Here is a 26,677-nt window from a genome sequence, read left to right as displayed (position 1 = left end):
TAGCCGCCGCCTGCAACTTGCTCGTGTCACAGGAATCTTTTCATTTAAACTCGTAAGATCTCTATTTCTTCTGCTTAGGTTTCCTACTAAGATTTCTCCCTCATTCCATTAGTTTCCATCTGAGATCTTATTCTCAGATTTTTGGGTCATTTCTAGGGTTTCAGTCGCACCCATTTCCAGTTTTACTTTTTCTTCGAATATATCCATGGCGGATGAACATGATCTGAAACCCAGTAAATTTAGGAAGCTCCGTGATACCCTTGTTGCCATGGCGGCATTTAGAACAGAATATGACATTCCTGATAACGTAGGACTCGAACTCGCCCCTCTAGGAGCAGATAGGGATGGTGGCTCATGGGATAGAATGTGTATCCATATTGTGGCCATTGTCGAAGGTGGAGTCCGATTTCCCCTTCACCCACTACTCCGCCAGATCCTAAACTGGTACTGTCTCACCCCTATGCAAGTATCAACAAATGTTTTTAGGCTGATAATGGGAGTAGTTGCTTTGAATAGGATTCTGGGGACCCAGCTAGGAATTTGGGACATTTAGTGGTGGTACAGTATTGTACTAAACCCTGAATACAATACCTACTATTTCAAAGTTAGAAGGGCAGAAAAGCGTCTCGTGCTAAACCTGCTAGACTCTGCTCGGGATCATGAGATCGATTTCCTTTACGTCACTGGAGCCTTTGAGCCACTAGGAGAGGATGGTCAAGTGGTGGGCCTCCACTGCCCCCACATACGGGGATACCCACGTATGCTCCTCATTTTATGATCTTTGCAATTTTTCTTACTGCCTCCTCGTAGCTTTTTGTATGATTTTTTCTAAGTTTGGTTTTTTGATGTTTATCTTGCAGCTGAAAACGCTAACAGGCGTCCTAGACGAGAGCCGAGCTACGTCCGAACAGAGGACATCAACAAGGTTTTGAAGTATTCAGGTGAACCTGGCACCTCTTCAGCTGGTCGGGGCCGGAACGCTGACGTGCTTTTGGGGTACGATCCCTCTTACAGAGGTGTTATAGACAGAAGACTTGCCCACCCCAGCACCAGTGCTGCCTCTACATCAACTGCTCCCCAGCCGAGGAGCACAAGAGGTAACGCTGGAGTGACAGTAGCCGGTCAATTGGGTGAAATCCCTATTTCAGAAGGCGTTCCGTTGCCTCGGGTGAGAGTTCGAAGACCCTTACTGAGACAGGCTGCCTCTCAACCACAATCCAAACAGCCAGCTCCCAGCCGTGTAACCAGCCAATCCTCCTCTTCAGGTTATTCTCCATCTCCTCCACACTCAAGCACTATGGCATGTCAGCCCCTAAACCTCAGCTCCCTTCTCACCGTCTCTTCTCGGGGACGTGGATCTGGTCGTGGATCTGATCGGGTAGCTTCTACAGGGAACGCCCCTCATGTACCCTGTCGAAACAGAGGAGGTTCTACCCACTCCACTTCATCTACCCGAGGAGCGGATTCTGCTCTCGATGCCAGTGATGCTCATCGAGATAAACGGCCTAGGTCTGAGGACCCAACTGGCACTGCTTCTTAAGCAGATACTGAAACTCATCACCCCACTTCACCAACTACCCAAATCCTTCCCCAGACGTGGACTCTTCAATTTACTAGGGGAGACCGTCCTGTTCACGTTGGGGACAGTGCTAGTTCATCTGAAACAACACTTGCCCTAGCTCAAGGGTTGCTGCTTCCAGTCGACATGCAGAAAGAATCCAGATCTGCACCTGACCGTCTTGTAGCCACTGGTCTCGTCAGTGGTATTAAGGTAACAACAAAGACCCTGCTTTTATTAAGCTAAAAAATTTGTCTTATATTATTTTTGATCATCAACTCTTTTTGGTACTACTTTAGTTCATTCAAAAGATGGTAACTCTGGGGCAAAAGTATCAAGAAGCCAAGGCCGAGCGGATCAGATTGTTGAACGACAATACTCGACTACTTCGGACAGTTTCCCGTCTTGAAAGGGAGAGAGACAAAGCCAAGGCGGATTTTGACGGTGCTAAGGGCAAACTTGAGATTGCCGAAGAGAGCCTCAATCAGGCTTTATCAGAGATTGACAGCACCAAAAAAGCTTCCTATGAAGACGACTATCAAAAAGGCTTTGACGCCACAACAGCAAGTTATGTCGAACAGATGCCAGCTATACAGGACCAGATCTGGATTGCCAGCTGGGAGGCCTGTCTGACCAAACTAGGGGTTGCCGAGGACTCATCCTCCTGGGTTGATAATGATCTGCCAAGTATTCGTGCTCAAAGCATTCAGGATCCAGTGGAGCATCCTGAAGATGATATTGAGCAACAGATCGAAGAATTCGCTAATGCTGGAGAGGAGACCCCAACAGATACCCATGTTGCTAGCACGGAACGTTCACCTATCCAGGATACAGCTAATGAACCCATAATCCTGGAGGAGAATCCAGTTGAAGATGGTGCCGACACCGAGATCAGTGCTGGCGTTCTAGAGGTCCAGAATGTGGACTGATAGGTAAATATATAAACTATCTAATATTGTGGCTGGTCCTGCGTGACAATGAGCATATTAGCCCTGTGAGGCATCAGTACTATCAACTCGTTTTGATAACACAGGTATTCGTCCCTTTGTGGCAAAACTATATGATTTGCTCGGCTAACCTTTGTTTTTTTTTGCATATGTTCGGATGCAAATAGATTGTATCCAAGTATTTCGTACTTCGATCTTTTAATCATGTGCTTTGCTTGTGTACAAGTTGTCAGTACTTTAGTAAATCCAGTGAACATGATTTCTTGTACTTTTGAACTGAATTTAAGTTTCACGTACTTAAAAACTTTCTAAGTTTCTCATATTCTGAATGAATTTGTAGTTCATACGTACTTGTGCAATCTTCAAATACTTGTATTTGTATGTACTACAAGTGGTCAAGCATGTTATCGTACTTGAATGTTTCTAAGTTTCTCGTACTTGAATGCTTCTAAGTTTCTCGCACTTGAAATGAATTGCAAACCTATACAAGTGTTTCACACTTGTACTCGCTAAGTTTCACGTACTCAACAGTTTTAAGTTTCTCGTACTTGAAAAGTTGTGGCTAACATATACTCATTATGCTTTAAGCCAAGCCAATTGTTTCATATAAACTTACAAGTGTCTCGTACTTTAAATTCCATACAAGTGTTTTCATACTTGTACTCGTTAAGTTTCACGTACTTAGTGTATAGGTGCCTGTTCCCTGCTCCCCAATATGAATGAGGGAAACCAAGCCCTTGGTTCGTATTTTTATATCAAGAATGCAATATTCATACTGCAAAAAAGTGATTTTATTCATAATCTGTGAAACTCAAGAGGGCGTTATTCGTACCCCTTGTAACTAAAACAATAAAACTAGAATAAGGGAATTATACGTAATTCCGACACAATCACGTAGTGCAATCTAAAACAAAACTCAATGCTTCTAAACAAAGAATTTTCGTAGATTATGGATATTCCAAGGCCTCGGAATTGGATTACCATCCAGATCTGCCAATCTATAGGCCCCTATGCCTACAATCTCGGTTACTCGATACGGGCCTTCCCAGTTGGCCCCCAGATTGCCTTGGTTGGCCACCTTGGTGTTGCCGAGCACCTTCCGAAGTACGAGGTCCCCAACACCAAACTCTCAAGGGCGAACGTGTTTGTTATAGCTTTTCATCAGCTGTTCCTGGTAAGAAGCCAGATGCACCAGGGCCCTTTCCCTTTGTTCTTCGGCGAGATCAAGCTCAATCTCGAGGGCTCTGTCATTGCCTCCACTTTCAACCAAAATGGTCCTGTTGGTCGGCAAACCTACTTCCAGAGGTATGACAGCCTCTGTGCCATATGCCAATGAATAGGGGGTCTCTCCCGTAAACCTCCTAGGCGTTGTTCGGTGAGCCCACAAAACTAACGGTAACTCGTCAGGCCACTTCCCTTTGGCTTTGTCCAGCCTTTTCTTGATCCCATCAAGGATAGTTTTGTTAGACGCCTCTGCCTGTCCATTACTCTGAGGGTAGGCTGGGGTGGAATAATAATTTTGTATTCCATACTGGACACAAAAAGCCTTGAATTTCTTCTGAAATTGGGATCCATTATCTGTAATCAACGAGTAAGGGACTCCGAAACGAGTGATGATGCTCTTCCACACGAACCTTTCTATCATGGGTTCAGTGATTTTGGCCAGTGGTTCTGCCTCAATCCACTTAGTAAAATAGCCTGTTGCAACTAGCAGGAATTTTCGATTCCCAGTAGCTTTGTGTAATGGAACCACGATGTTCATTCCCCATTGAGCAAACGGCAAGGGACTCGTCAAAGGCACCAGATCTTCGGCGGGTGTTCGAATCATTGGTGAGAATTTTTGACACTTCTCACAAATCTTTACATACACCTTTGCATCTTCCTGCATGTGTGGCCACCAGTAACCTTGGGTAATTGCTCGGTGGGCAATGGATCTGCCTCCAGCATGGCTCCCACATGTTTTCTCGTGGATTTCATGAAGAAACTTCTGCACCATCTCAGGATGTACGCATAGCAAATATGGTCCTGTAAAGGATTTTCTGTATAACTTACCCTCTACGGACAGCCAAAACCTAGCAGATTTGATCCTTATCTTATGAGCCTCTTTTTTGTCAGAAGGGAGTGTTTCATCTCGTAAAAACTCCACGATTGGGTCCATCCAACTTGGTCCTTGGTTCACGTCCAAGATCAGGTCCACACTTCTCCCAATGCTCGGCTCATTCAGGTATTCTACTGCCACCTTTCTTTTGAACTCAGTTGGTACAGCCGCAGCCAACCAAGCTTATGAATCTGCATGAGCATTCTGTCCTAAACTTATCTGTTCAATATATACCCTATCGAAGGTATCAAGCAGGTCTTTGGCTGCCTGTACGTAGGCTACCATCTTTTCACTTCGAGTTTCATATTCCCCGGACAGTTGATTGACCACAAGTTGTGAATCACAATACACCCTAACCCGTTCCGCTTTTAGGGTTTTTGCACTCCTTAATCCAGCCAAGAGTGCCTCATACTCAGCCACATTATTTGACGTGCTAAAACCAAGCCAAACAGATAATTCAATCAAAACTCCTTCAAGGGGAAAAAGGACAACCCCAATTCCTGAACCAGTATTACATGGTGATCCATCAACAAATAACTTCCATTCCATAGGGTCCTGTTCGGCTGGGAGTTGATTTTTCATGGGTGTTATCTTTGTCGCCTGCTCCTTTCTCATAGGAGGCAGGGGAGCCAGCGTAGGAGAAAACTCTGCCACAAAATCTGCCAACACTTGGCCTTTGATTGCCGTGCGTGGCTGATAATCGATATCATACTGGCTTAACTCAACGGACCATGTCGAGATCCTTCCCGAGAAGTCTGCTTTTCGTAGCAGTGATTTTAATGGAAACTCAGTGTAAACCACAACCTTATGGCTTTGGAAGTAGTGTGGCAATTTCCTTATGGCTGTCCTAAGTGTCAGGATGAGTTTTTCTAAAGGCAGATATTTCGTCTTTGCATCCACCAATGTCTTGCTAACATAATAAATAGGGATTTGTTCGATTCCCAAATCCCTCAATAAGACTGCACTTACTGCATGCTCAGAAACGGCTAAATACAGAATTAAAGACTCACCTGGCTGTGGAGTTGACAAAAGTGGGGGCTCGGCTAGATAATTCTTCAGATCCTAGAAGGCCTGCTAGCACTCTGCTCCCCATTCGAATCCCTCCCTCTTTTTCGACAATTGAAAAAAGGGTCTGCACTTGTCACTTGACCTGCTGATGAATCTGTTAAGTGCTGCAGCCATACCAGTCAACCTTTGGACTTCCTTTGTGGTTTTGGGACTCTGAAGCCTTTGTAGGGCAGCAATTTGATTGGGGTTAGCCTCAATCCCTCTCATGGTTACCAAATGGCCCAGGAACTTTCCTGAACCAACTCCAAACGCACATTTCGAGGCGTTGAGTTTCAATTTGTACTCCCTCAGGATTCCAAAAACTTTTTTTAAATCAGCTATATGCCCCCGTTTATCTTGACTTTTCACCACCATATCATCTATGTAGACTTCCATAGTCTTTCCAAGGAGCTTTTTGAACATGATGGTTGCAAGTCTTTGGTATGTTGCCCCAGCATTCTTTAGCCCGAACGGAATAACACTATAGCAGTACAACCCTCGTGGTGTGATAAATGAAGTCTTCTCTTGATCAGGCCCAAACATAGCAATCTGATGATATCCTCGATATGCATCAAGAAAACTCATTCGCTCGTAACCAGCTGTTGCATCAACCAACTGGTCAATTCTTGGAAGAGGAAAACTATCTTTTGGACACGCCTTGTTTAGGTTTTTGAAGTCTACGCAGACACACCACTTCCCATTCTTTTTCTTCACCACAACAGTGTTGGAGAACCATTCTGGGTAGTAGACTTCACGTATTGCTTTAGCCTCCAGTAAACGATCGACCTCCTCAATTACTGCATCCACATGCTGCACAGTTGCTCTCCGTTTTTTCTGAATGATCGGTTTATGCTGAGGATCAACGTTTAAATGATGACAAATCACACCTGCATCCACTCCGGGCATTTCTTCTGGCACCCATGCAAATACATCAACATATTCCTTCAGAAATCTTATTGATTCAGCCTTTTCCTCCTCTGGTAATGATTCCCCTATTAAGAAATATCTTTCAGGATCAGTCTTGTTGATCTGGATTTTTTCCAAGCCTTTAACCACCTTTTCAGCCGGACTTCTTCCAACATCCTCGATAGTTGGTTGATCTGGTACTTCTAATGTATGAACGTGGTGGACCTTTGGGGCTCTTTTAATGATGGAAATCAAACATTGTTGTGCCACTTTTTGATTGCCCCTAATTGCTTCAACCCCATTCGATCCTGGGAATTTCACCATCTGGTGGTAAGTCGAGGAGACAGCCCTCATTTTGTGCAGCCATGTCCTCCCTATAATCGCATTATAGGAGGAAGGAACGTCAACAACTAAGAAATCTGTCCTCTGTAACTGGTCTTTTATCAATTATTTAGACCAACGACCTCACATGCCTTTTGTCTTTATTAGCCGAACGGACTGCACGGATCAATGACTTCCCATATCATTGGTCCATATCGCCGTTCACCATACTGCCCGGCGATAAGTCCTGTCATAACTACCACGTGCTCCCAAATATCACGTGTTCGGCAACTAAAAGTATTTGTTCGGGAATACCTTCTTACAATGAGCTCACAACCTTTACAAATACGACTCAGAGATGATTTTCCCCCTAATGGTGTCTCGACATGCAACGACAAATCAAGATTCTCGGTGTCCAATTCCAATGCACACACAAATGACGCAGCAATGAAAGAATGTGATGCTCCAAAATCAAAGAGTACTCTAGCAAAAGAGTTGAATAGAAGAAAAGTACCCCTTACAACCGATGTCTCTGGATCCTAAGAAATAGAAGGCGAAGCATTAGAGTTGATGTTGCAAACATGCCCTTGGGTACCCTGACCTTGCACAAAACCTCCTCCTTGACCGGAACCTTGAGAAGGTGTGGACGAACTCGTTCCACGGTCAACCCTAGAAACTCTGAACTGATGATGTCTAGTGAAAATGAGGTTGCTGCTGCCTCTGAGCACCTCTGAAAGACTACTGACCAATACTACGCCCTGGCCCCGGCTGTTGTACCAAGTCCGATTCACTACGCGCTCCCGCCCCTTGAGGGCAACTCCAAGCAAGATGGTTTATCTTACCGCAATTATAACATGCCTTAAGAAGTTGCGGGCATTGAGTACGGATGTGCCCGGGTTGATTACACTTGTAGCACACGGTCGGAGGTCTAGACGAAGCACCCCGAGTACTCAAAGAGGTTGGTTATTAAAGCTAGGTTGGTTAGATGGTTGCTGAGATGGTTCCCTCTATCTTTTCCGCCCTTGGCTCCCAAAACTGCCTGTAGAAGAACTCAAACTTCCCACTGGTTGCTTTGGTTCCCAAGCCCTTATATTTCGTTGCACTTCCTTTGGTATTTCGATGCTCCTTGCACATTCCACCACCTCTGAAAATTTCATCTTACGTTAGACCATCACCATTCTTCTCACTGTGTTATGCAACCCCTTCTCAAACTGTTGACACTTCCTCTCCTCCGTCGCCACTAACTCTGGAGCGAAATGAGACAAAGACTGAAATTTTTGCACATATTCCGAGACAAGCATGTTACCATGTTCTAGCTTCTCAAATTGTTCCCTCAAGTTTTCACATGAAGTCTCTGGAAAATACTGCTCCTCAAAGAGCGCTTCAAACTCAGCCCATGTCAAGGTCTCAACGTCCGGTTTGTTCACTTGAGCCGCGGTCCTTGTCGCCCTCCTCGCATCCTTCCTGCTTTCTAGAACGGATTCCCACCATTCACTGGCCTCACCAACTAGTTGAACGACCACAATACCCACTCTAATATTATCTTCAGTGATGTTGAGAGCTCTTGCAGATTTGAGATAGCCAATGGTCGGCTACCAAAGGGTCACTACTACTCCCATCGAACATCGGAGGGTTCCTACGACTATACTCCCTCATTGCTACCATGGTGCGATCCTCGACATTCTCTCTAGGAGCTTGGTTTAAAAGATTTACAGCGGTAAGTGCTGCAACGAGATCCCTAGCAAATTGAGTCTGATTGGGTGGTATCCTGCACCCCGATCGGCCCCAGCCCCTGGATTCCCACTTGGGTTCTCCCCATGCTGACTAACCTCATCCTCAGGAGGTAACCCACAACCACGACCACGACCTCGACCACCTCGGGTTTCAGCCCCACCTCGTCTAACACGCGTTCTCGGAGGCATCCTACTACATGATAGAAGAAAGGAAAACTATTAATCACAATATCATTACTATGAGGTCTGAGCCCCCAACTTCCCAAAACGGGTTAACTACTCCACACCACTCTATGGTAATGAAAATGTAATGCCAAGTAGTCACATGAATGTTAGTCACACAAGGATGCACAAGTTATATTAGAAGGCGCAACATTTCTTGAACCCATGAGACGAAATGTCTCCCCACGGTCTCTAGGTGTTTTAAACCTATGCTTTGATACCAAGTTGTAACACCCTTGATTTTCAACATAGATATAAAGGGATTTTCTTAAATAAAACCTCACAATAATTTTTACAATACCCCAAATTTGTTTAACATTTCCTTTTCCATAATTACACCTCCAAGTCCAAGGATTTTCCAAATAGTACATCGTCGGCTCAACGGCCCCAAAACCAACATAAGTTTCTAGTATTTCAAAGTTAAGGGTTTACAATATTCTTAAGTCAAAGTAATATCAAATGAAGTTACAAATACATCTCCCAAAAGTGATTTACAAAGATGATTAAGTAACTTCTTCAAGTTAGCTTTCAAAAGAATGTCTTTTCCATGCACTCCAAACATGAAGCTACTGCCAGGGTTAGTACCTGAAAAATAATGTAAGGTTTAAGCCACACTAGCCCGGTAGAAAGCTGTAATCTAACAATGTATGCACATGAAATGTAGGAATGATCTTGTGAAGAACAAAGATAACGAAGTTCAAAGAATGGACGGTATCAATCAATAACTCAACTTTTCGTTTTCAAAACCAACCATATGAATCAAATGATAGCCTTTGAAAGTACCACGTGTCCAATCGTGTCTCATACGAGTGTCTTGAGCCGTAGCTCCTGCCGGGCTAGTTAAAGGACCCCGATGTCCTCTGCCAGGCACCTTACCCATTGGGAGGTCTTGAAGTATCAAATACGAGCATATAGCTCCTACCGAGCCAACTAAAGGACCCCGATGTCCTCTGCCAAGCACTCACCCGTCGATGAGTCCTAAAATGATCTTGTCGTGTCTGTAAAGTTTCGAAATCCATTTATTGTAATGTTCGTACCATTCAAACCCAACTTTGATACATAAAGTACTTTGTGAAAATCATATCCAAACGAGCATTAAAGTAATGCTAAATGTCCGATGAAGTCATTAAACACAAGTAATCAAGTTAAGGGTCATTTGGGAGGTGTTTGGGTAAGTTGGAAGTGATTAGGAACCAAAACTGTGAAAAATAAAGCAAAACAGTGAAAGCTGCAGATAAGCAATAGGTATCGATACCAAGGGAAAAGATATCGATACCATTTGGTGAAAAAGCATTCCAGACGCAAGGGTATCGATAACAATACAAAGGGTATCGATAACAAGTAAATTTCTGGGTTTTGGAACACAAAGGTATCGATAACAGTACTAAGGGTATCGATAACAGTTCAATTCGAGCAGATTCTCAGTAGATTTTCATGAGTTTCTCAACAACTTCGACCCAAACAACAACAACAACAACGATCAATAGCATGGCTCAAGCTCTAAGAAACAAGTCATAAACATATATTGAAAGTTACAACTCCTTACCTCAAGATTGAAGAACAATTTCAAAGGATTCTCCAAGCCCTAGCCCCAAATCTTTGAACCGAATGGGATATGCCTCCACCGAGCTCAATCCAACGAGAAACAAGCCCCACTATGCAAAGGAATGAAGGATTTAAGGGTTGTTTTGGTGGGTTCATGGGTTGAATGGGTGAAATTTTGAGTGATAATAGTTAGAGAGATGGGAGTCGAGAGAGGGAGATGGGCGGGAGAGTGAGAAAAGGAAAAATGGGAAAGTTATTCCCTACACACTCACACACATGCTATACACACACTACACACAAATCACACATTCATCCCTCAATTGCAACACTTTAACACATTAACCCCAATTCTTGATTCGCCAAATCAATTTCCTCCTTTTATTTCTTGTAAAACATTTAAATCAATTATATGAATTTACGGGTCTTTACACAAACCACATAGTATAGGTCACCGTACTATAATTCCTCCAATACACTTAACAACTCAGCTATTCATCTCAATCACATATAATAAAATCACAACGAATACTTATTCACATAGAAGTAGCACGGATAATGTCACATCAATCAACTCGCTATCATTACGTTATTAGATTCTCATCACCATACAAGCACTCACATATCAAGGGATATTCTCTCACAACGATTCATGGATTTCCACCTTGCAACTCATGCAACCGTACAAGTTACGCAAGAGATGTAGCACATATCAAACATAAGGAAAATGTATCATGTATCCACACCTAGCATTGTTTAACTTAAAGGAGTGTTCTATGTGTTCGTTATTCACATCGCATGTCAACACATACAACTTTCGCTCACCAATATTTCTTATGTTCTCAAAACCCCCATTTTGGTGTCAAAAGACTCATACGGAACCCAACGACCACTACAAAGCCTTAGTATAACACTAGCCTTGTCAAACCATTCAATTAAGTACTCAGGCGAACCTAAGAACATCTGTGTCTCAGCCAAACGATTCTAAGGAAAAGGATTACCCAACATATATGAACATATCTTGTCTTATTTTGGCTACCAAATCTTATTGGCTTGGAATTAGGCTATAAGATCACCACCGCTAGAAAGTAGACCTTCAGTACATCAATTTCGATATAAAATTTGTCCAAACGGAGTTCGAATGAAAAAGTTATGCCCTTCCAAAGTTTTTCAAAAAATTCAGATTTTTCATTCCCTACTGGTAGGACAAAATTTCCTACCGGTAGGAGACCCGAATTTCACCAAAAGACACTACTGGACAGCGTTTCTACCGGTAGGGCCAAAACTCCTACCAGTAGGACCTGGGTTTTTAGTGCACGATTTTCAGATTTCGCAAGAACAAGTCCAACTACAAAACCAACGATTTAAAGCATGATTCAAACACCAAATCAACACATTAACACATAATAGAAAAGAGAAATCCCTACCTCAAAGTCGAAGAACGAAACCCAAGCTCAATCAAGCAAGCCCCAACTCCAAAAAATCTTGAATCAACCGAATACTCCTCTTCGAGCCCAAACCCACGAATTTTCAAGCTCTAAAACACTTGAATGCGACAACCTTGTGACGAATCGAGGTGGGTTCAAAGTATTTTAGGGTGTTGGAGTTTATGAGAGAGAGAGAGAGAGAGAGAGAGAGAGAGATCGGGAGATGAGAGAGAGAGGATTGAGAATCTTTGATCCTCTACACCCTCACACACATATATATACTAGGGCACACACGAACCACACTTGCACTCCCTCCACTTTCAATCCTATCACATTGACCCCAAATCAAATAAATTCCACAAATTTCACATTTATTCGATATTCTATCATTAATAAAACCTTTAAACAATTTCCGAAAATACAGGTCTCTAAATCCTACCCTCCTTAAAGGAATTTCGTCCTGAAATTTGCATAGAATACACGAAGGCACGCCATCAATGAATTTCTAGTCCCACAGGCCGTGTCCACCACACAACGCTTTGTACCCACCAGTTTCGTGTCCAAAACGCAAAAAAACTCTATAATGCCATAACTAACTAGCTTAGGTTCTTACCAAAAAATCGCCAAGTTTCGATGTTCATACACGTCATATCATGAAGTTATCGTACTCGTACAAATCATAATCATGTTACCAACTAATTCCAGTCTCACAAACCATATTCATTCTCATTACTTCCGACTAACCAATTCCGATTCCATGGACCATGTCCAAACACAAAGGAGAATTTCATAACGTCGTAATTCAACAATCTTGTCAAGCAATACATAATTAACTAGTTCTAAGATTTACTCATTCATCCCAAGATTTACTAGATTCTTCACGTACGCTTACAGGGAAATCAACTTTCATTCATTTCTTTTTCACCTCATTTCTTTACTTCCCGACTTACTCAAATTACCAAGACTCACACAAGTAGAGCTCTAATAGATTCCAATGCTAACTCAAAACAAACTCTCTCAAAAGACAAACGCCAAACAAAAATTAAAGTGTCCGACATGATGAAGTCTAAACTGAACAAGTTCATGAATTTTCCAACTTTCATTTTTCCAAAGCAAGAGTGAAATGTTGGTTTTGACAAAAATTTGCCCTGTTAAGAGTTCTAGTTCAAGTAGTTATGAAGCCATTGAAACATGCCCATGTGTGGCAAAATTCTATAGAATTTGAAAAGGAATGTTCATTTTGGAAAGACATTATCAACAATCAATTACAAACACCTCACTTGGTCATTTGAAAATAATGACAATTTTGACAACATAGAAATGAATTATGATGTAGCCGACTCCAAGACCGTTGTTATTTCAAAGAATGAACTATGCAAAGATTCAATTTTCACAAAGTATTAACCTTTTCCATAAAATTTTGAGTTTGAAATATGTAAATTTGTAACTACTCTTGAAACTTGGAAACCATTACGCTATATGACTGATGTACTCACCCGACGCCCTAAAATAAAGGTCTTGATCTAGGTTTAGCGTAAGTCTACAAACCTCAAACCAATCTAGCTCATTCAATACCTTCAAGAGATTTCATTTCGCATGTAACATTACATCTAACTAAGAGGTCAAATCGCCCACACAAACACCTTCAATCACTTATCTATCTAGCATGTAGCAAGTACCCACATATTATATCATTATCTATCCAGCACCACATCCTAAGAACGAATCTCACACAATAACATTGCACACTAGTTCTAACATGTACGTTGAAACTAAATAGCAACACATTTTATACACCAAATACTGTAAAAAGTCAACCGACTATAGACTCATTGCACAATTTATTGAGATTACATAGTACCGAATACGTCTACACATCAACGGGTTCACACAGTACCCAGCGGGCTCACACAGTACCCAACACATTAACGGACGGGCTCACACAGTACCCAACATAACCACGGGCTCACACAGTGCCCAATACAACAATGGGTTCACACAGTACCCAATATAGTACGAGCTCACATAGTACCTAGCACACTACGGGCTCACACAGTGCCCAATACGATAACAGGCTCACATAGTGCCCAATACCATCATGGGTTCACACAGTACCCTAAACAATCACGGGCTCACACAGTACCCCATATAACCATGGGCTCACACAGTGCCCTATACTTCGTAACTCATTGTTCCCAAAAATTCAACAGTAATCAAGTTTATTGCAATCTCGTAAGATTTTACACGATTTCTATCCATTTTATCAATTTAGAGTACTCTCATTCAACTACTTTAGTCGCCACATCTATTTAGGTCTCTATCAAACAAAATCACATAGATCATTCCACAGTGTTAATCGATACTAGTATGGACCACAGACTTTCATTATAGCAGTCATTCATCAATCAAGTATCTCAAATATGCACAAGTAATCACAAAACAAACATGTAAGTTCATGCTACCTCGCATTTCGGTATGAGATGTATGACCCGACTCCGTGGGTCTCTGCACGCTCCCTCTGATTGTCGGTTGTAGACAATCTACCGCTAAGTGCCCTGGATGAGGACATCAGTAGCAAACATAAGGTGGTCTCTGACCATGATATTCCCTCTCCTGAGGATAGTCTACTACACAATGGCCCGATTGACGGCACCGATAACACACAATCATTGACCCCGACGAAACTCCTGATGTTCTAGAAAGATTGGGTGGTTCTGAACTATGCTGGCCCGAGGTGGACCAAAATTGACCTCTCTGTCTCTTCCTCCCTTGGGTTCCAGACGTTTCTATAGATACACTTTTGCCAACGGTTTGTTTCCTCGACTCCCGCACTTTCGGCTTCTCTGGTATTTCCCCCGTATACTCAATACTTCTAGCACACTCGATAATGTCAGAAAAGCTTCCAATTCATTGACCTACCACAAACTTCCTGATAGACGGATGTAACCCATTCTCAAAATGCCTACATTTCCTATCATCGGTTGTAACTAACTTTGGCGCAAAACGGGATAAGGTTTGGAACCTGGTAGCATATTCTGAAACGACCATGTCACCTTGATCTAACCTCTCAAATTGGTTTCTAAGCTGTTCACGATGCGACTCCGGAAAGTATTAGTTTTCAAAAAGTGTCTCAAATTCAACCCAAGTCAAACTCTCCTCAACTGGTTCATGATCAATTTCCTGATTTGTAACTCTAGCCATCCTTCTAGCGTCTCTCCTTACTCCTAAAACGGATTTCCACCACTCACTCACCTCACCGGTAAGTTGACAAGCTATTATACTCACTCGTAGGTCGTCCTCCGTAATCTTAAGTGCATTGAAGATGTTACAAATTTGTGCAAGCCAATGGTCGGCCACAAGGGGGTCACTACTCGCCCCATCCAACTAAGGTGGATTTCTACGGCTAAACTCTAGCATTGCTACTATGGCCCAACTGTCCGCGTTATCCCTAGGAGGTGGTTGTAAAAGATTTGTTGCCGCAAATGCCGCTACAATTTCTCTAGCAAGCTGATTCTATCCTTCCCCCATTCTCGGATTCCCAATCCTACCCCGTCTATTCTCGTGTCTCGGTGGCATCTTGCTACAAAGAAACAATAAGGAGATCATTAACAACAAATATACTGCAAACTTCTAACTGCACCAATCCGGTCTAACGACTCTACACCAATCTACAATAACATAAATACAATGCCACATAGATGAACGAATGCCACTCACACAGGTATGCACAAGCTTTGTTAAAATGTAGTGATTTTGAACCCAGGAGACTAAAAGTCTCCCCACAGTCTCGAGGTATTCTAAACCTATGCTCTGATACCAAGTTGTTACACCCTGAATTTTCAACATAAATAAAGATAACTTTCCATAAATAAAACTCCTTACATTATCTTACATAATACCCCAAAAGAGTTTGAACATATTACATCATTAAAAGAAATTGAGTTAAGGTTTTATTACATTCCCAAAATATGATTTACCAAAATGTCCGTGAGTCACTTTTACCACTTTTTTCAAAAATATGCACTTGAATGCATGCACTTTGCGCCATGCTACTGCTCCGGGATCACATCTGAAAAATGATAGATTGAGCTACACTAGCCCAATAGAGGAATCTACACAACTATTATATGCAAATGGGATGATAGGCAGAATGAATAACAGAAGGTGAATTACAACGACTCAAGTTTAAAATAGAATGGAAAATAATAGATACCTCACGGTCGTTCATGGTAATACAACATGATGACCACACACCAAGGTTCTAGGCTAACCACAATATCCTATTCTGAATACTCTATCTGCTCCTTGACTTCACCTTAGTCATAACATCACACGTTTAAAGAAAACAACCTATCGATATATGACTCTATGGTAGTGTTCGACAATCAATCACTTCTATTGTATATTCATCAAACAAACCCTTACATTTACTTACATCAATCACCATTGCAAATTCACGTCACATGTCATAAGCGAGTGCTCTTCCCGGGCCATTTATGGAGTCCCGCTACTCCCAACAAGTACCTCCCTAACTAAAGGAAATGAATCAAACCACGTAGTATAGGTCACCGTACCATAATTCCTCCAATACACTTTACAACTCAGCTATTCATCTCAATCACATATAATGAAATCACAACGAAGACTTATTCACATAGAAGTAGCACAGATAATTTCACATCAATCAACTCGCCATCATTACGTTATTAGTTTCTCATCTTCATAGATTTCCACCTTGCAACCATACAAGTTACGCAAGAAATATAGCACATATCAAACATAAGGAAAATGTATCATGTATCCACGCCTAGCATTGATTAACTTAAAGGAGTGTTCTATGTGTTCGTTATTCACATCGCATGTCAACACATACAACTTTCGCTCACCAATATTCCTTATGTTCTCAAAACCCCAATTTCGGTGTCAAAAGACTCATATGGAACCCAACGACCACTACAAAGTTCAATTAAATACTTAGGCGAACCTAAGAACATCCGTGTCTCATCCAAACGATTCTAAGGAAAAGGATTATCCAACGTATATGAACATATCTTATCTTATTTTGGCTACCAAATCTTATCGGCTTAGAATTAGGCTATAAGACCACCACCGTTAGAAGGTAGACCTTTAGTACATCAATTTCGATATAAAATTTGTCCAAAATAAAGTTCGGAAGAAAAAATTATGCCCTTTTGAAGTTTTTCAAAAAATGCAAATTTTTCATTCCCTACCGGTAGGAGACCAGAATTCACCAAAAGACACTACTGGACAGCGTTTCTATTGGTAGGGTCAAAACTCCTATCGGTAGGACCTGGGTTTTTAGTGCACTATTTTCAGATTTCGCATGCAAGAACAAGTCCAACTACAAAACCAACGATTTAAGGCACGATTCAAACACCAAATCAACGCATTAACACATAATAGAAGTGAGAAATCCCTACCTCAAAGTCGAAGAATGAAACCCAAGCTCAATCAAGCAAGCCTTAGCTCTGAAAAATCTTGAATCAACCGAATACTCCTCTTTGAGCCCAAACCCATGAATTTTCAAGCTTTAGAACAGTTGAATGTGACAACCTTGCGACGGATCGAGGTGGGTTCGAAGTATTTTGGGGTGTTGGAGTTTGAGAGAGAGAGAGAGAGAGAGAGAGAAGAGAGAGAGCGGGAGGAGCCGAGCGAGAGAGATCGGGAGATGAGAGAGAGAGGATTGAGAATCTTTGATCCTCTACACCCTCACACACATATATATACTAGGGCACACACGAACCACACTTGCACTCCATCCACTTTCAATCCTATCACATTGACTTCAAATCAAATAAATTCCTCAAATTCCACATTCATTCGATATTCTAACATTAAAAAAACCTTTAAACAATTTCCGAAAATACGGGTCTCTACACCCGAAAAACTTAGGTCCGGGCCTGCACAAACTGAATACCATAAATTAAACTTCAAACCCACAAGGACGTGAGAGGACGCCGGCGACACCGTACTTCTCTTTGCCAGAAACAAATCTGAACCCCAAATACATTTCTTAATTCATCTCTCTCTCTCCCTCAATACCAAACTACGTACATCTCTGTCTCTCTGCGAAATTGAAACCCAGAAACCCATTCTCTATAAAATCTAAACCCTGAAAATCGAATGCAAAAATCGACGGATGATGACGGCAAACACCCAGAAGCAGACGACGGACGACGGAGGGAGAGAGAGAGAGAGAAGAAGAAGAAGAAGAAAAAGAAGAAGAAGACATTGATGGGACATTGCCGGGTGCTACAGTAGCTAGCTTGCCCCAGCGATTTACTGTAGCAAACTAGAAAGAGACGAGGATTGTACTGAGGCTGTTGGGTCATGGAATTTGACGGTGTGCTCGCCTCTCAGGCAAGAATCAGGCGAGGATAAATGTTTGAGGAGGCCATTGGAGATGCTCTTAGAGAAGGCCTTTGCCTTTTGGTGGAAAGAGGATTTATACAGGTTGCATGATTGAGACGGGCTCCATCGTTGTATAGGGCCGATACTATAAAAAATGGAGATTGTACGTACATGACACCCCTTGTGTAACTTGATCTCTGATTGCAGGACTTTGCTGTTAAGGAGTGCATCAAACCGGGTTGCTCATGTGCATCGCGAGGCTAACCAAATTGCTCGCCTCTTGGTGAATCATGTTGTTTCTTGTTCTCCATTTGATGTTGTTATGTTTAATTCTCCTTCAGACTTTGTTCGGAGGCAAATTGAGGATGAATTTGTAGGGGCAAAACACCACAAAACTATTTCATTTTAATTTCTATGCTAGTTCTCCTGTTTACGGAAAAACAGAAGAAGAAGAAGATATCACCTTAACAATGACGTCTCCAAGAAAGGTGCTTCCCTTTCTTTAGATTTTTAATACATGATTCGCTGTTTTTGTTTCTAAAAAACCTTGTTTGAGTACAGATTAAATTTTGCGACTATGGATTAATTAGTTCTAAGAATATATCTAATCCCAAATCAAACAAGTTAAATCATGGATGTGTGTGTACGAGATATGCAAACCAACTAGCAAACCACAACACAAGATATATGTAGAAAATCTCTGAAAGGATAAAAACCACAAGAATAAATCAAGCACTACTAAACACGATGTTACAAGAACTCTCTGAATGCTTGACCGCCGCTGTCTCGAATCCACGAGCCTTTCAATTACCTCCGGAGATCCACAGTGGAAAGATAGAAATTGGTTTCCGCTACTGCCTTGTCGAGATACTATATGATGACTCCAATAATTCAATAAATATCCTTCCACCAAACCCTTTGTATTTTATAAAGGAAAACAGCCGACCAGTAGACTAGTTAGCCGCACCAAAACTTTCCCTATTTAAAGGAGTAAACTGCCGACATTTCACTAATGACCTAATGGGTCAATTCCCCATTTTTTTAAAAAGGGGCCCACGAGGCATTTGAACAAAAATATTTTGCTTGACCAAAATATATGTTTTAACTCATGAACCAGCCCAAAAAGAACTTGACTAAGAACGCTGAGTCACGCGCCTATTTGGGCTAAATTAGCTTAACCTTTGGTAAATAATTGTATGCGGGCATGCCATAAAAGAATAGAATTTATCCTTTTCAGATTAACTCAAAAATAGCTAATTTAATCAGGCAATTGTGATTATCCGTTCGATTACCTCAACTAAGAGGATTTTCCTAAAGGTATCAATCAATAATAGATTGACGCTCTTTAATCAAAAAAGATAATTGAATATAAACAAGCTTGAATTCAATCAAAAGCCAGTTTATATATGATTACTTTTAATTAAGATTTAGACAAGAATAAGACAGAAATATAGGCACACTTGAATTGAATCAAAAGCAAGCCTATATGCGACTACTATTTGGCAAGAAAAAAATAGAAAGATATAAGATAACTTGAATTTAATCAAAAGTAGGCTTGCATTCAAATAAGTCTTCAAACTTACGAAATATTAAGCTATTACTAAATTATTGTCACGCCCTCGATTTTCAACTAAAATAATAATACATAGCTTTTCATGCCAATCAAAACAAAGAATCAAAGCTCTTCTCTCTAATAATTTTTTTTTTACATAAAGTCTCCCAAACGTCTTCCATTAAAAGGGCTTCACAATAATCAAGGAGAGGAGTTTATACATAGCTTTACATATGTTCAAACAAAGGTACAACATTCAATTGCGGGTAAAGTACACAGCGTGAATTAGACTAGATGAAAAACAACTCCTTAATGATCCCAATGAAGCTCTCAAGAGACGTCTCAATGTGCACTCCATGCAATCCAAGCTAAGTGTCATGGCGAGTACCTGAAAGGATAGGGTGAGCTACACTAGCTCGTAGAGATATCCATACCTAAATTATATGCAGAAGTGAAGACAGACATCAAGGAAAAACATTTTCCATAAGCATATTTGTTTTGTCAAAAGGTGGAACACAAAAAAAAAACCATACTCATGTAGAAAAGAATATTTAACTCCAATTCTCAAATACTGACACTCTCAACTACACATGCACCCACTTCTATCTTAAATAAACTCAGGTTCATTCCCAAACTCAAAACATACTCCTACGTTTTCATTCCAGTGACTGAGAGACAACCCCGGATTCTTTAACCAACCAATTTGTCTTTCTTACGCCACTTCACTGGTCACACTTACATCTAAGTTGACACACTACACACAAAGAAGTGAAATACAATGTGCACAAAGACATTAACCTCAATGTGTCATCAAAGAACTCACACATCCACCTAATTTAATCTTTTCAAACTTAAGTTTTATAGTGTCCTTCCTCGTGTCACTTTTTATTCTGTCTTTTCATTTTCCTCTCGTCATCAACAAGTGTAAATTATCCACCTATACGCACATGCATACCGTTCAGTCAAATCTCGAGTTTACCATTATAAGTTTAAACTACAATACCAATGTAACTCTATCGCAATAGATACGATCACATCTACGGCATCAAACTTAACACGTTTCCATACCAAATAAATTACCACACCAATCCCAATTTATCAAGCCAATAAAATTAGGAAGTCTACAAGAAGGAAGAAAGCAATCATCGACACTTCAAACCATCTAGTACACCAACTCAGGTTAAAAGTTCATAGTTTCTCACATGAGTACTTCGTTCTGCCAAAATTTCACATTCTAAGTCAACATACCAATACTCACAACCTTCTGTATTTCCACCCCTTGCGTTACAGTAAACATCACCCAATGGTTAAGTTTCGGCATTTCCACCCCTTGTGTTGCCGTCTGCATTACCACCCCTTGCGTTGCAGTAAATACAACCCAATAGTTGGGTTTCTGCGTTATCACCCCCTTGCGTTGCAGTACTTCCCCAGTACAACCCTTGGACTACAATCAATTTATCTCATCAATCAGATAACATGAACATCAAGCGCTTTTTCCCAGTCTCAATGTACTACAAAACACATCGATCAAACCAACTCAAAGAATAACTATGCATAAATAATACCATCTTCACGATTATAACAATAAGAACACCCCAAGTCCAACTCTTTCATGTAGTAAATCCACCACATATCTTCATCAATTAAATAACATTAACACCAAGGCATTCGCTAGCATATCCACACATCAATACACACGACACTTTAATCATGCCAGACATCAAGAAGCTCACGCACACACATACTCTCACACACCTATTACTTAGATTCTGGGCTTACCATTACCAATATCATTTTCTGTTATCACGTTTCTATTTTTTAAAGACTTGGATATACCTTAGGTTCTCGAACGACCACTTTCTCTTTACCGATTCATTTACTAAAACATGTCCTTTTAACAAAATCAACTTTTCAAATCTCTTAAATTGAACCCACATACCAAAACACGCACACTAAACCAACCCCATGGATACAGCACATAAAGAAGAAGAACTGTTTATTTTTCTCTAAGTATCAAACAACATCAATGTCAATACACCAACAATGCATATCTCTTATACACCACAAGTTCTCTTTAATCCATCACCTAATCATCTAAATCAATCTATTGTATCCCCACATGTCAAATTGGCAAAGTTAATCCTTTACATTAGACTATATCCAATTAAACAACGCTAATTCAAGGACGACACTTAAACCATTGAAAAGTATACTTCTTTTTCTTCGATCCATAGGTCATACATCAAAAACGGAGTTCGGATAACCTTACTATGGCCTTGCGATTATAGCTCAGCGTAGCAGTGAAACAGGTGCAAAGCAGAATTTGGGTCAGTTTTGGATGCAAATCTGTTATCGCTCGGACATACCCATGATGCATGGGATGTATCGTTGGAAAGGTTTATATGTCTAGTTTCTAACAAAACAAACGGTGCATCATTTCGAGTCCCGAGCTAGAAGTTATGGCCATTTTACCAAAGTCGCCGGTGCTGTCAGATTCTACGCGGAATAAGTAAAATTGATTGAAAAATCATAACTCTCTCATCTTAAACCCAAAAATAGTGAAACCAAAGCCAAAAGTTGCACCACGACAAGCCCTACACTCAGTAAAAATCCCAGGTTCAGAAACGAGAGGAGATTAACCCAACAATCAAAAGAAAAATAGTTTCGCAACCATTTCGCACCTTTCAACCAACCCAGCTTTAGAAATTCACCAAAAATTGTATACTTAACCAAATTTATTGATTCCAACGCCAATCTCTTCTTAACTTAAATATGCACCTCCTGTAAAAGACCCAAAGCCACCCAAAATGTTCGTCATGCCCAGAAAGTTAAAAGAAGACAGCCACGCACAGATTCGCACATCCAGCAAACAGCCAGTATTCAAAAATTCATAACTAATTGTGTGATTATCGGTTTTGCATGATCTTGGTACCGAAATCTTCGTATTGAAACATACTTTAACAGTTATGAAGACACTAAAAATTGATTCCTATCAGAAGAGCTCCCAAAAGGCAGATTACCAGAACCTACGAAATTTTCAGCATACAATAGGTTTATCCAAGACTCAAATAGATGATCAAACTTGATTCTTGTACATCTAACCAACACTTAAACATGTAAAGAAGGTAGGAGATCCCTACCTCGAAGGTTAGAAGCAAGCCCGAACATGGAGGAAACTTCGAAGTGCTCCGATCATGAATTTTCTTGGATGGATAGGAAGCTTTCGTCGCATAGAACAACTTTAATACTTGGGATTTTTTCAAAATCTCTTTCTATGGAGATGAAATCAAAGAGAGAACTTTGGAGGCGAGGTGAGAGAGAGTCGGCCGGGAGAGTAGAGAGAGAGAGAAAGAAAAAAAAAGAGGATTTTTCTTCTCTACACACACACCCCCACCTTCATAGTATAATTTCGCATTAAAATTATTAAAATAAATACGGGTCTCTACAATTATTCTAAGTCATAAACTACTCTAGATCTCTGAGCAACCATTTTGTATGAAATGTCCGATGATGAATTTTTGTCGGGGGTTTCTCTCTTCAATTGCCGACGATGGTCTGTGTTCAACTTGTAATCTCCACGTTCTCTTTTAGTGCCCAAGTCTTCATTCAAATTTGGTTCAAACTGCCTTCAATTCCCTCCAAAAATGGTTACAAAGGCTTTCAAACTGCTGCTTGACTTGGTCTTCTCAAAAAACTCTTCTCCTTTCACGTTTGTTGATGTAAATCGTGGCTAACTTCCGGATAATGGGCTCTTGCTTTTGTGCAACATGAATTAGTGCTTTGAAATAATTTACCCAAATGATTCACCGTTAGCATAACTGATTTCCCTTATGAAACAGGCCTCTAATGATACTGTTTGATGGTTTTAAGAGTTAATCAACAGTTACGCTTAATTATCGTCTTAATACCTATCATTTGATGATCAAACGTGGTCGTTTTCAATCTAAATGATAACGTATAGTACTAAAATAACATCATAATTAAACCCTTCAATTCTCTTTATCTTAGGCTTAATTACAACGTGTTTTGATTGGATCATGCACTGTTTAGTGCCACGTGTAATTTTCTTGTTGGGTGGTATATTTTAGGATGTAAACACACCACCCACATTAACATCTTATTTAAAGAAATTAAATAAGTGTTAATGGCAACTGTCCATGTCTTCCTACAAATAAGGATGCATGGGGCATGGAAAAAGGTTTATTTTCATGCACATCTCTTGAGCTTCCCAAAGTTGATTCTGTTAATGAGTCTGGTAGGGGAAGCTGGAAAGAAACCCCTGTTGACACCAATGCTTATGTCATTTTGGTCAAATTTGACCAACCTGATCATACTCCTAATAGGTTTCATCACTTTCGAACCCTATTTGTGAGCCGATTCCTACCTCTGTCCAATGGAGACACTATGCATATGGGCATGCTAAAGTCCTTATACTCCTCCCTCAAATTTTCCCCCTCCTCAAACAAGGGGAAAACTATCTTGGTTCAGCCCCTTATTGTGATTTTAGGCTTCAAGCGAAAAATCAGAGAGCCCTGTGGCTCAAAGAAGTCAAACTTCACATTATTACTGACTTCGAAGAGTCAAACAATTAACCTCCCTTCTCTCTCAGAGGAACCTAACTAGTTTGGGGAAGTGGCTAGCCTTGCCAACAATCCCCCTAACTTCCAACTACACTACGACTTTTCTATCTTTCCTTCTGACAAAAGCAAAGCCTTATAGCTCCTTGCTGCCATTTCTTTCCTGGATATTTCTATCTTGGAAGAACAAGTTCCATTTACCAATTTTAAACGGGCTTGTGAAACACTTATTCTCTACAGCACTCCTCCTATTGTTTATTATCAAATCCATTGCTTTTTGAATTTTCTCCCAGTGATCAGGATGTGGCGCTTATACGTTCAATCAAGACCTCCAAGATTTTGATCTTACCAAGGAGAGGATTGAAAAGCTGCACAACCAGATTGAGAGCTTCAAATTTAAGTCCTTTGATGTGGTGGTGCCTTGCCATGCTGACAAGCGACTTCAAAGGCGCTTCAAGAGGATGTAGAAGAAGTATCCAAGGAAAGAAGCTCAACTCCAAAGAATGGCTAGTACTATGGTGCTCAGCTTTAGGCTTTTTGTGGAAAAGAAGTTGAAGTTGGATGCTGAGGAAGCTACAAGAAAAATAAAGATGCAATTTTTCCAATTTGCATGGACCAAGTTCCACAGCCTTGTTACTTGGTCTTTCCCTCATTATTTCAAGAACAAGAAGGCTACTTCCCAACACCCAGGCCCTTCGAAGGTCTAAACTATCTTGATTTGTTATTTTTTGTTAGTAGAAAGTTAGTACTTTCCTTTGTTTTTCTCATAAAGAGGCAATTTCAATTCCCTGTAAATATTGTGAGTTCAACCAATGAAATTTCCCTTTATTTAATTACTCTTGTTTGGCTTTCGAATTATCTCTAAGTCTATGTTTAAACTTATAACACTTGAATAGAAATAAATTCCTTCCAATTTAAAGGATATGTTTTATTGGGCCAGTAATATATGTTCTGGGCTAAATAATAGCCCAATACCAAAAATGGACCAAATGAACAAGTATAAAAGTGGAAATGATTCAAAATCACACCTAGGTCTCTACATATTCAAACTTTCTCTGAAAGACCTACTTCTCTCACATTTTCCCCCCAAATCCCTCTGTCGAATCGATGGCTTCTTCTAGCAAGCAGGTCAGAGAGCACCTGACTCCTTCTCTTACATTGAGAAGATTAACAACAGGAGAAACCTAGCATCCTTCCAAAGAGCTTTTCATTGATAATTGCACCTTCATTCCAAACCCTAAAGCAAAGGTACTTTCATTTTGGGGCCTTCGTTTATAGGGGAAATTCCTGCTTCTTCGTCTCTATATTACCCTAGGTTAGGGGGATCTGATATTCGCACTTTCTCAAATATGGATTGGCGAAACTACTCGAAAAAATCCTTCCCTTGTTGGCCAACTCTGGACAAAGATTGAAAAATATGGACCACCAGAATGCTTGCACATAGATCAGATGATCTTGGAAAAATTAGTTTGAAGAATATCATCATTCTTCTTCGAAGGGAATACTCCAAAATCCTTCTTTGATTTAGGCTGCCCTAGCCTTTTGGGATCCTTCTTTCAATTTTTTCAGATTTAATTGTGGAATGATGGCCCCCACAGTCTTAGATGTTACTCAAATGCTGGGACTTATCCCTTATGGTCCTCCATTTGATCCAACTAATATTATCCCATTCGTGAAGGCTTCACTTGTCTGAACTCAACAAACGGTGCCTTCTCACATTTTTATACCAGAGAAAGGAAATTGGTAGGGGACATATCTGATACCGAATCCTTTGCATATATTCTTTATACTCTCTGCAAATATATCCTTTGCCATTCTGGTAAAAGAGTAATGAGTGAGTTTATCCCACTGGCCCTGGCATTATCTAAAGGAGAAGTGTTCGATTTTGCCTCCTATTTCTTGGGTCATGTTTATAAAGTGGGCTCTGACTTTTACCAAAAGGGTTTGAACACTTCACAGGGAGGTCCCCAATGATTTGTTCAAGTATGGCTTCGTGCCTACTTTGTAGAGCTTGGACCCTTCAAATTACGCACAACACCTGCAGGTGTAATCAAAGCTCCCAATATCCATGGGGATAACTATGTTCAAGCTGTTACCTCTGAAGTATAAACTCTTATACATTACCTTTGCTTCTTTTCTGGGCTTCCTTCGGATAGAGCATGGTCTTGTCCATTCTTTGTGCAAATTGGACCATCATGGCTCTTCGAAATTCTGATAGATAAACAAGGAAAGTTTGCTACAGCCCTTCAAGCTTAGAGAAACATTCTCACATGTAGACAGATTTTTATCTCTTCATCTAATACTTCCAAATCTGTAGCACATGCAGAAGTGTACTGCCCTGCCCAGTTGTGGACACCCCAATTTGGCCTAATGAT

At 40.7% G+C, this 26,677-nt stretch overlaps 1 long non-coding RNA gene across 1 annotated transcript; it reads right to left on the bottom strand.

Annotated features, from left to right (window-relative positions):
• Positions 1-19,712: 19,712 nt before the first annotated feature.
• Positions 19,713-23,118, bottom strand: LOC131304385 (uncharacterized). The gene is made up of 2 exons (XR_009192391.1): positions 22,866-23,118; positions 19,713-20,113 (listed from the first exon to the last, which is right to left on the bottom strand). It is a non-coding gene; the product is annotated as an uncharacterized LOC131304385 (long non-coding RNA).
• Between the last annotated feature and the right edge of the window lie 3,559 nt (positions 23,119-26,677).

This window comes from Rhododendron vialii, chromosome 10a, assembly GCF_030253575.1.
Source record: "Rhododendron vialii isolate Sample 1 chromosome 10a, ASM3025357v1".
NCBI classification, from domain to species: domain Eukaryota; kingdom Viridiplantae; phylum Streptophyta; class Magnoliopsida; order Ericales; family Ericaceae; genus Rhododendron; species Rhododendron vialii.
This window is presented reverse-complemented; position numbering and strand designations above follow the sequence as displayed.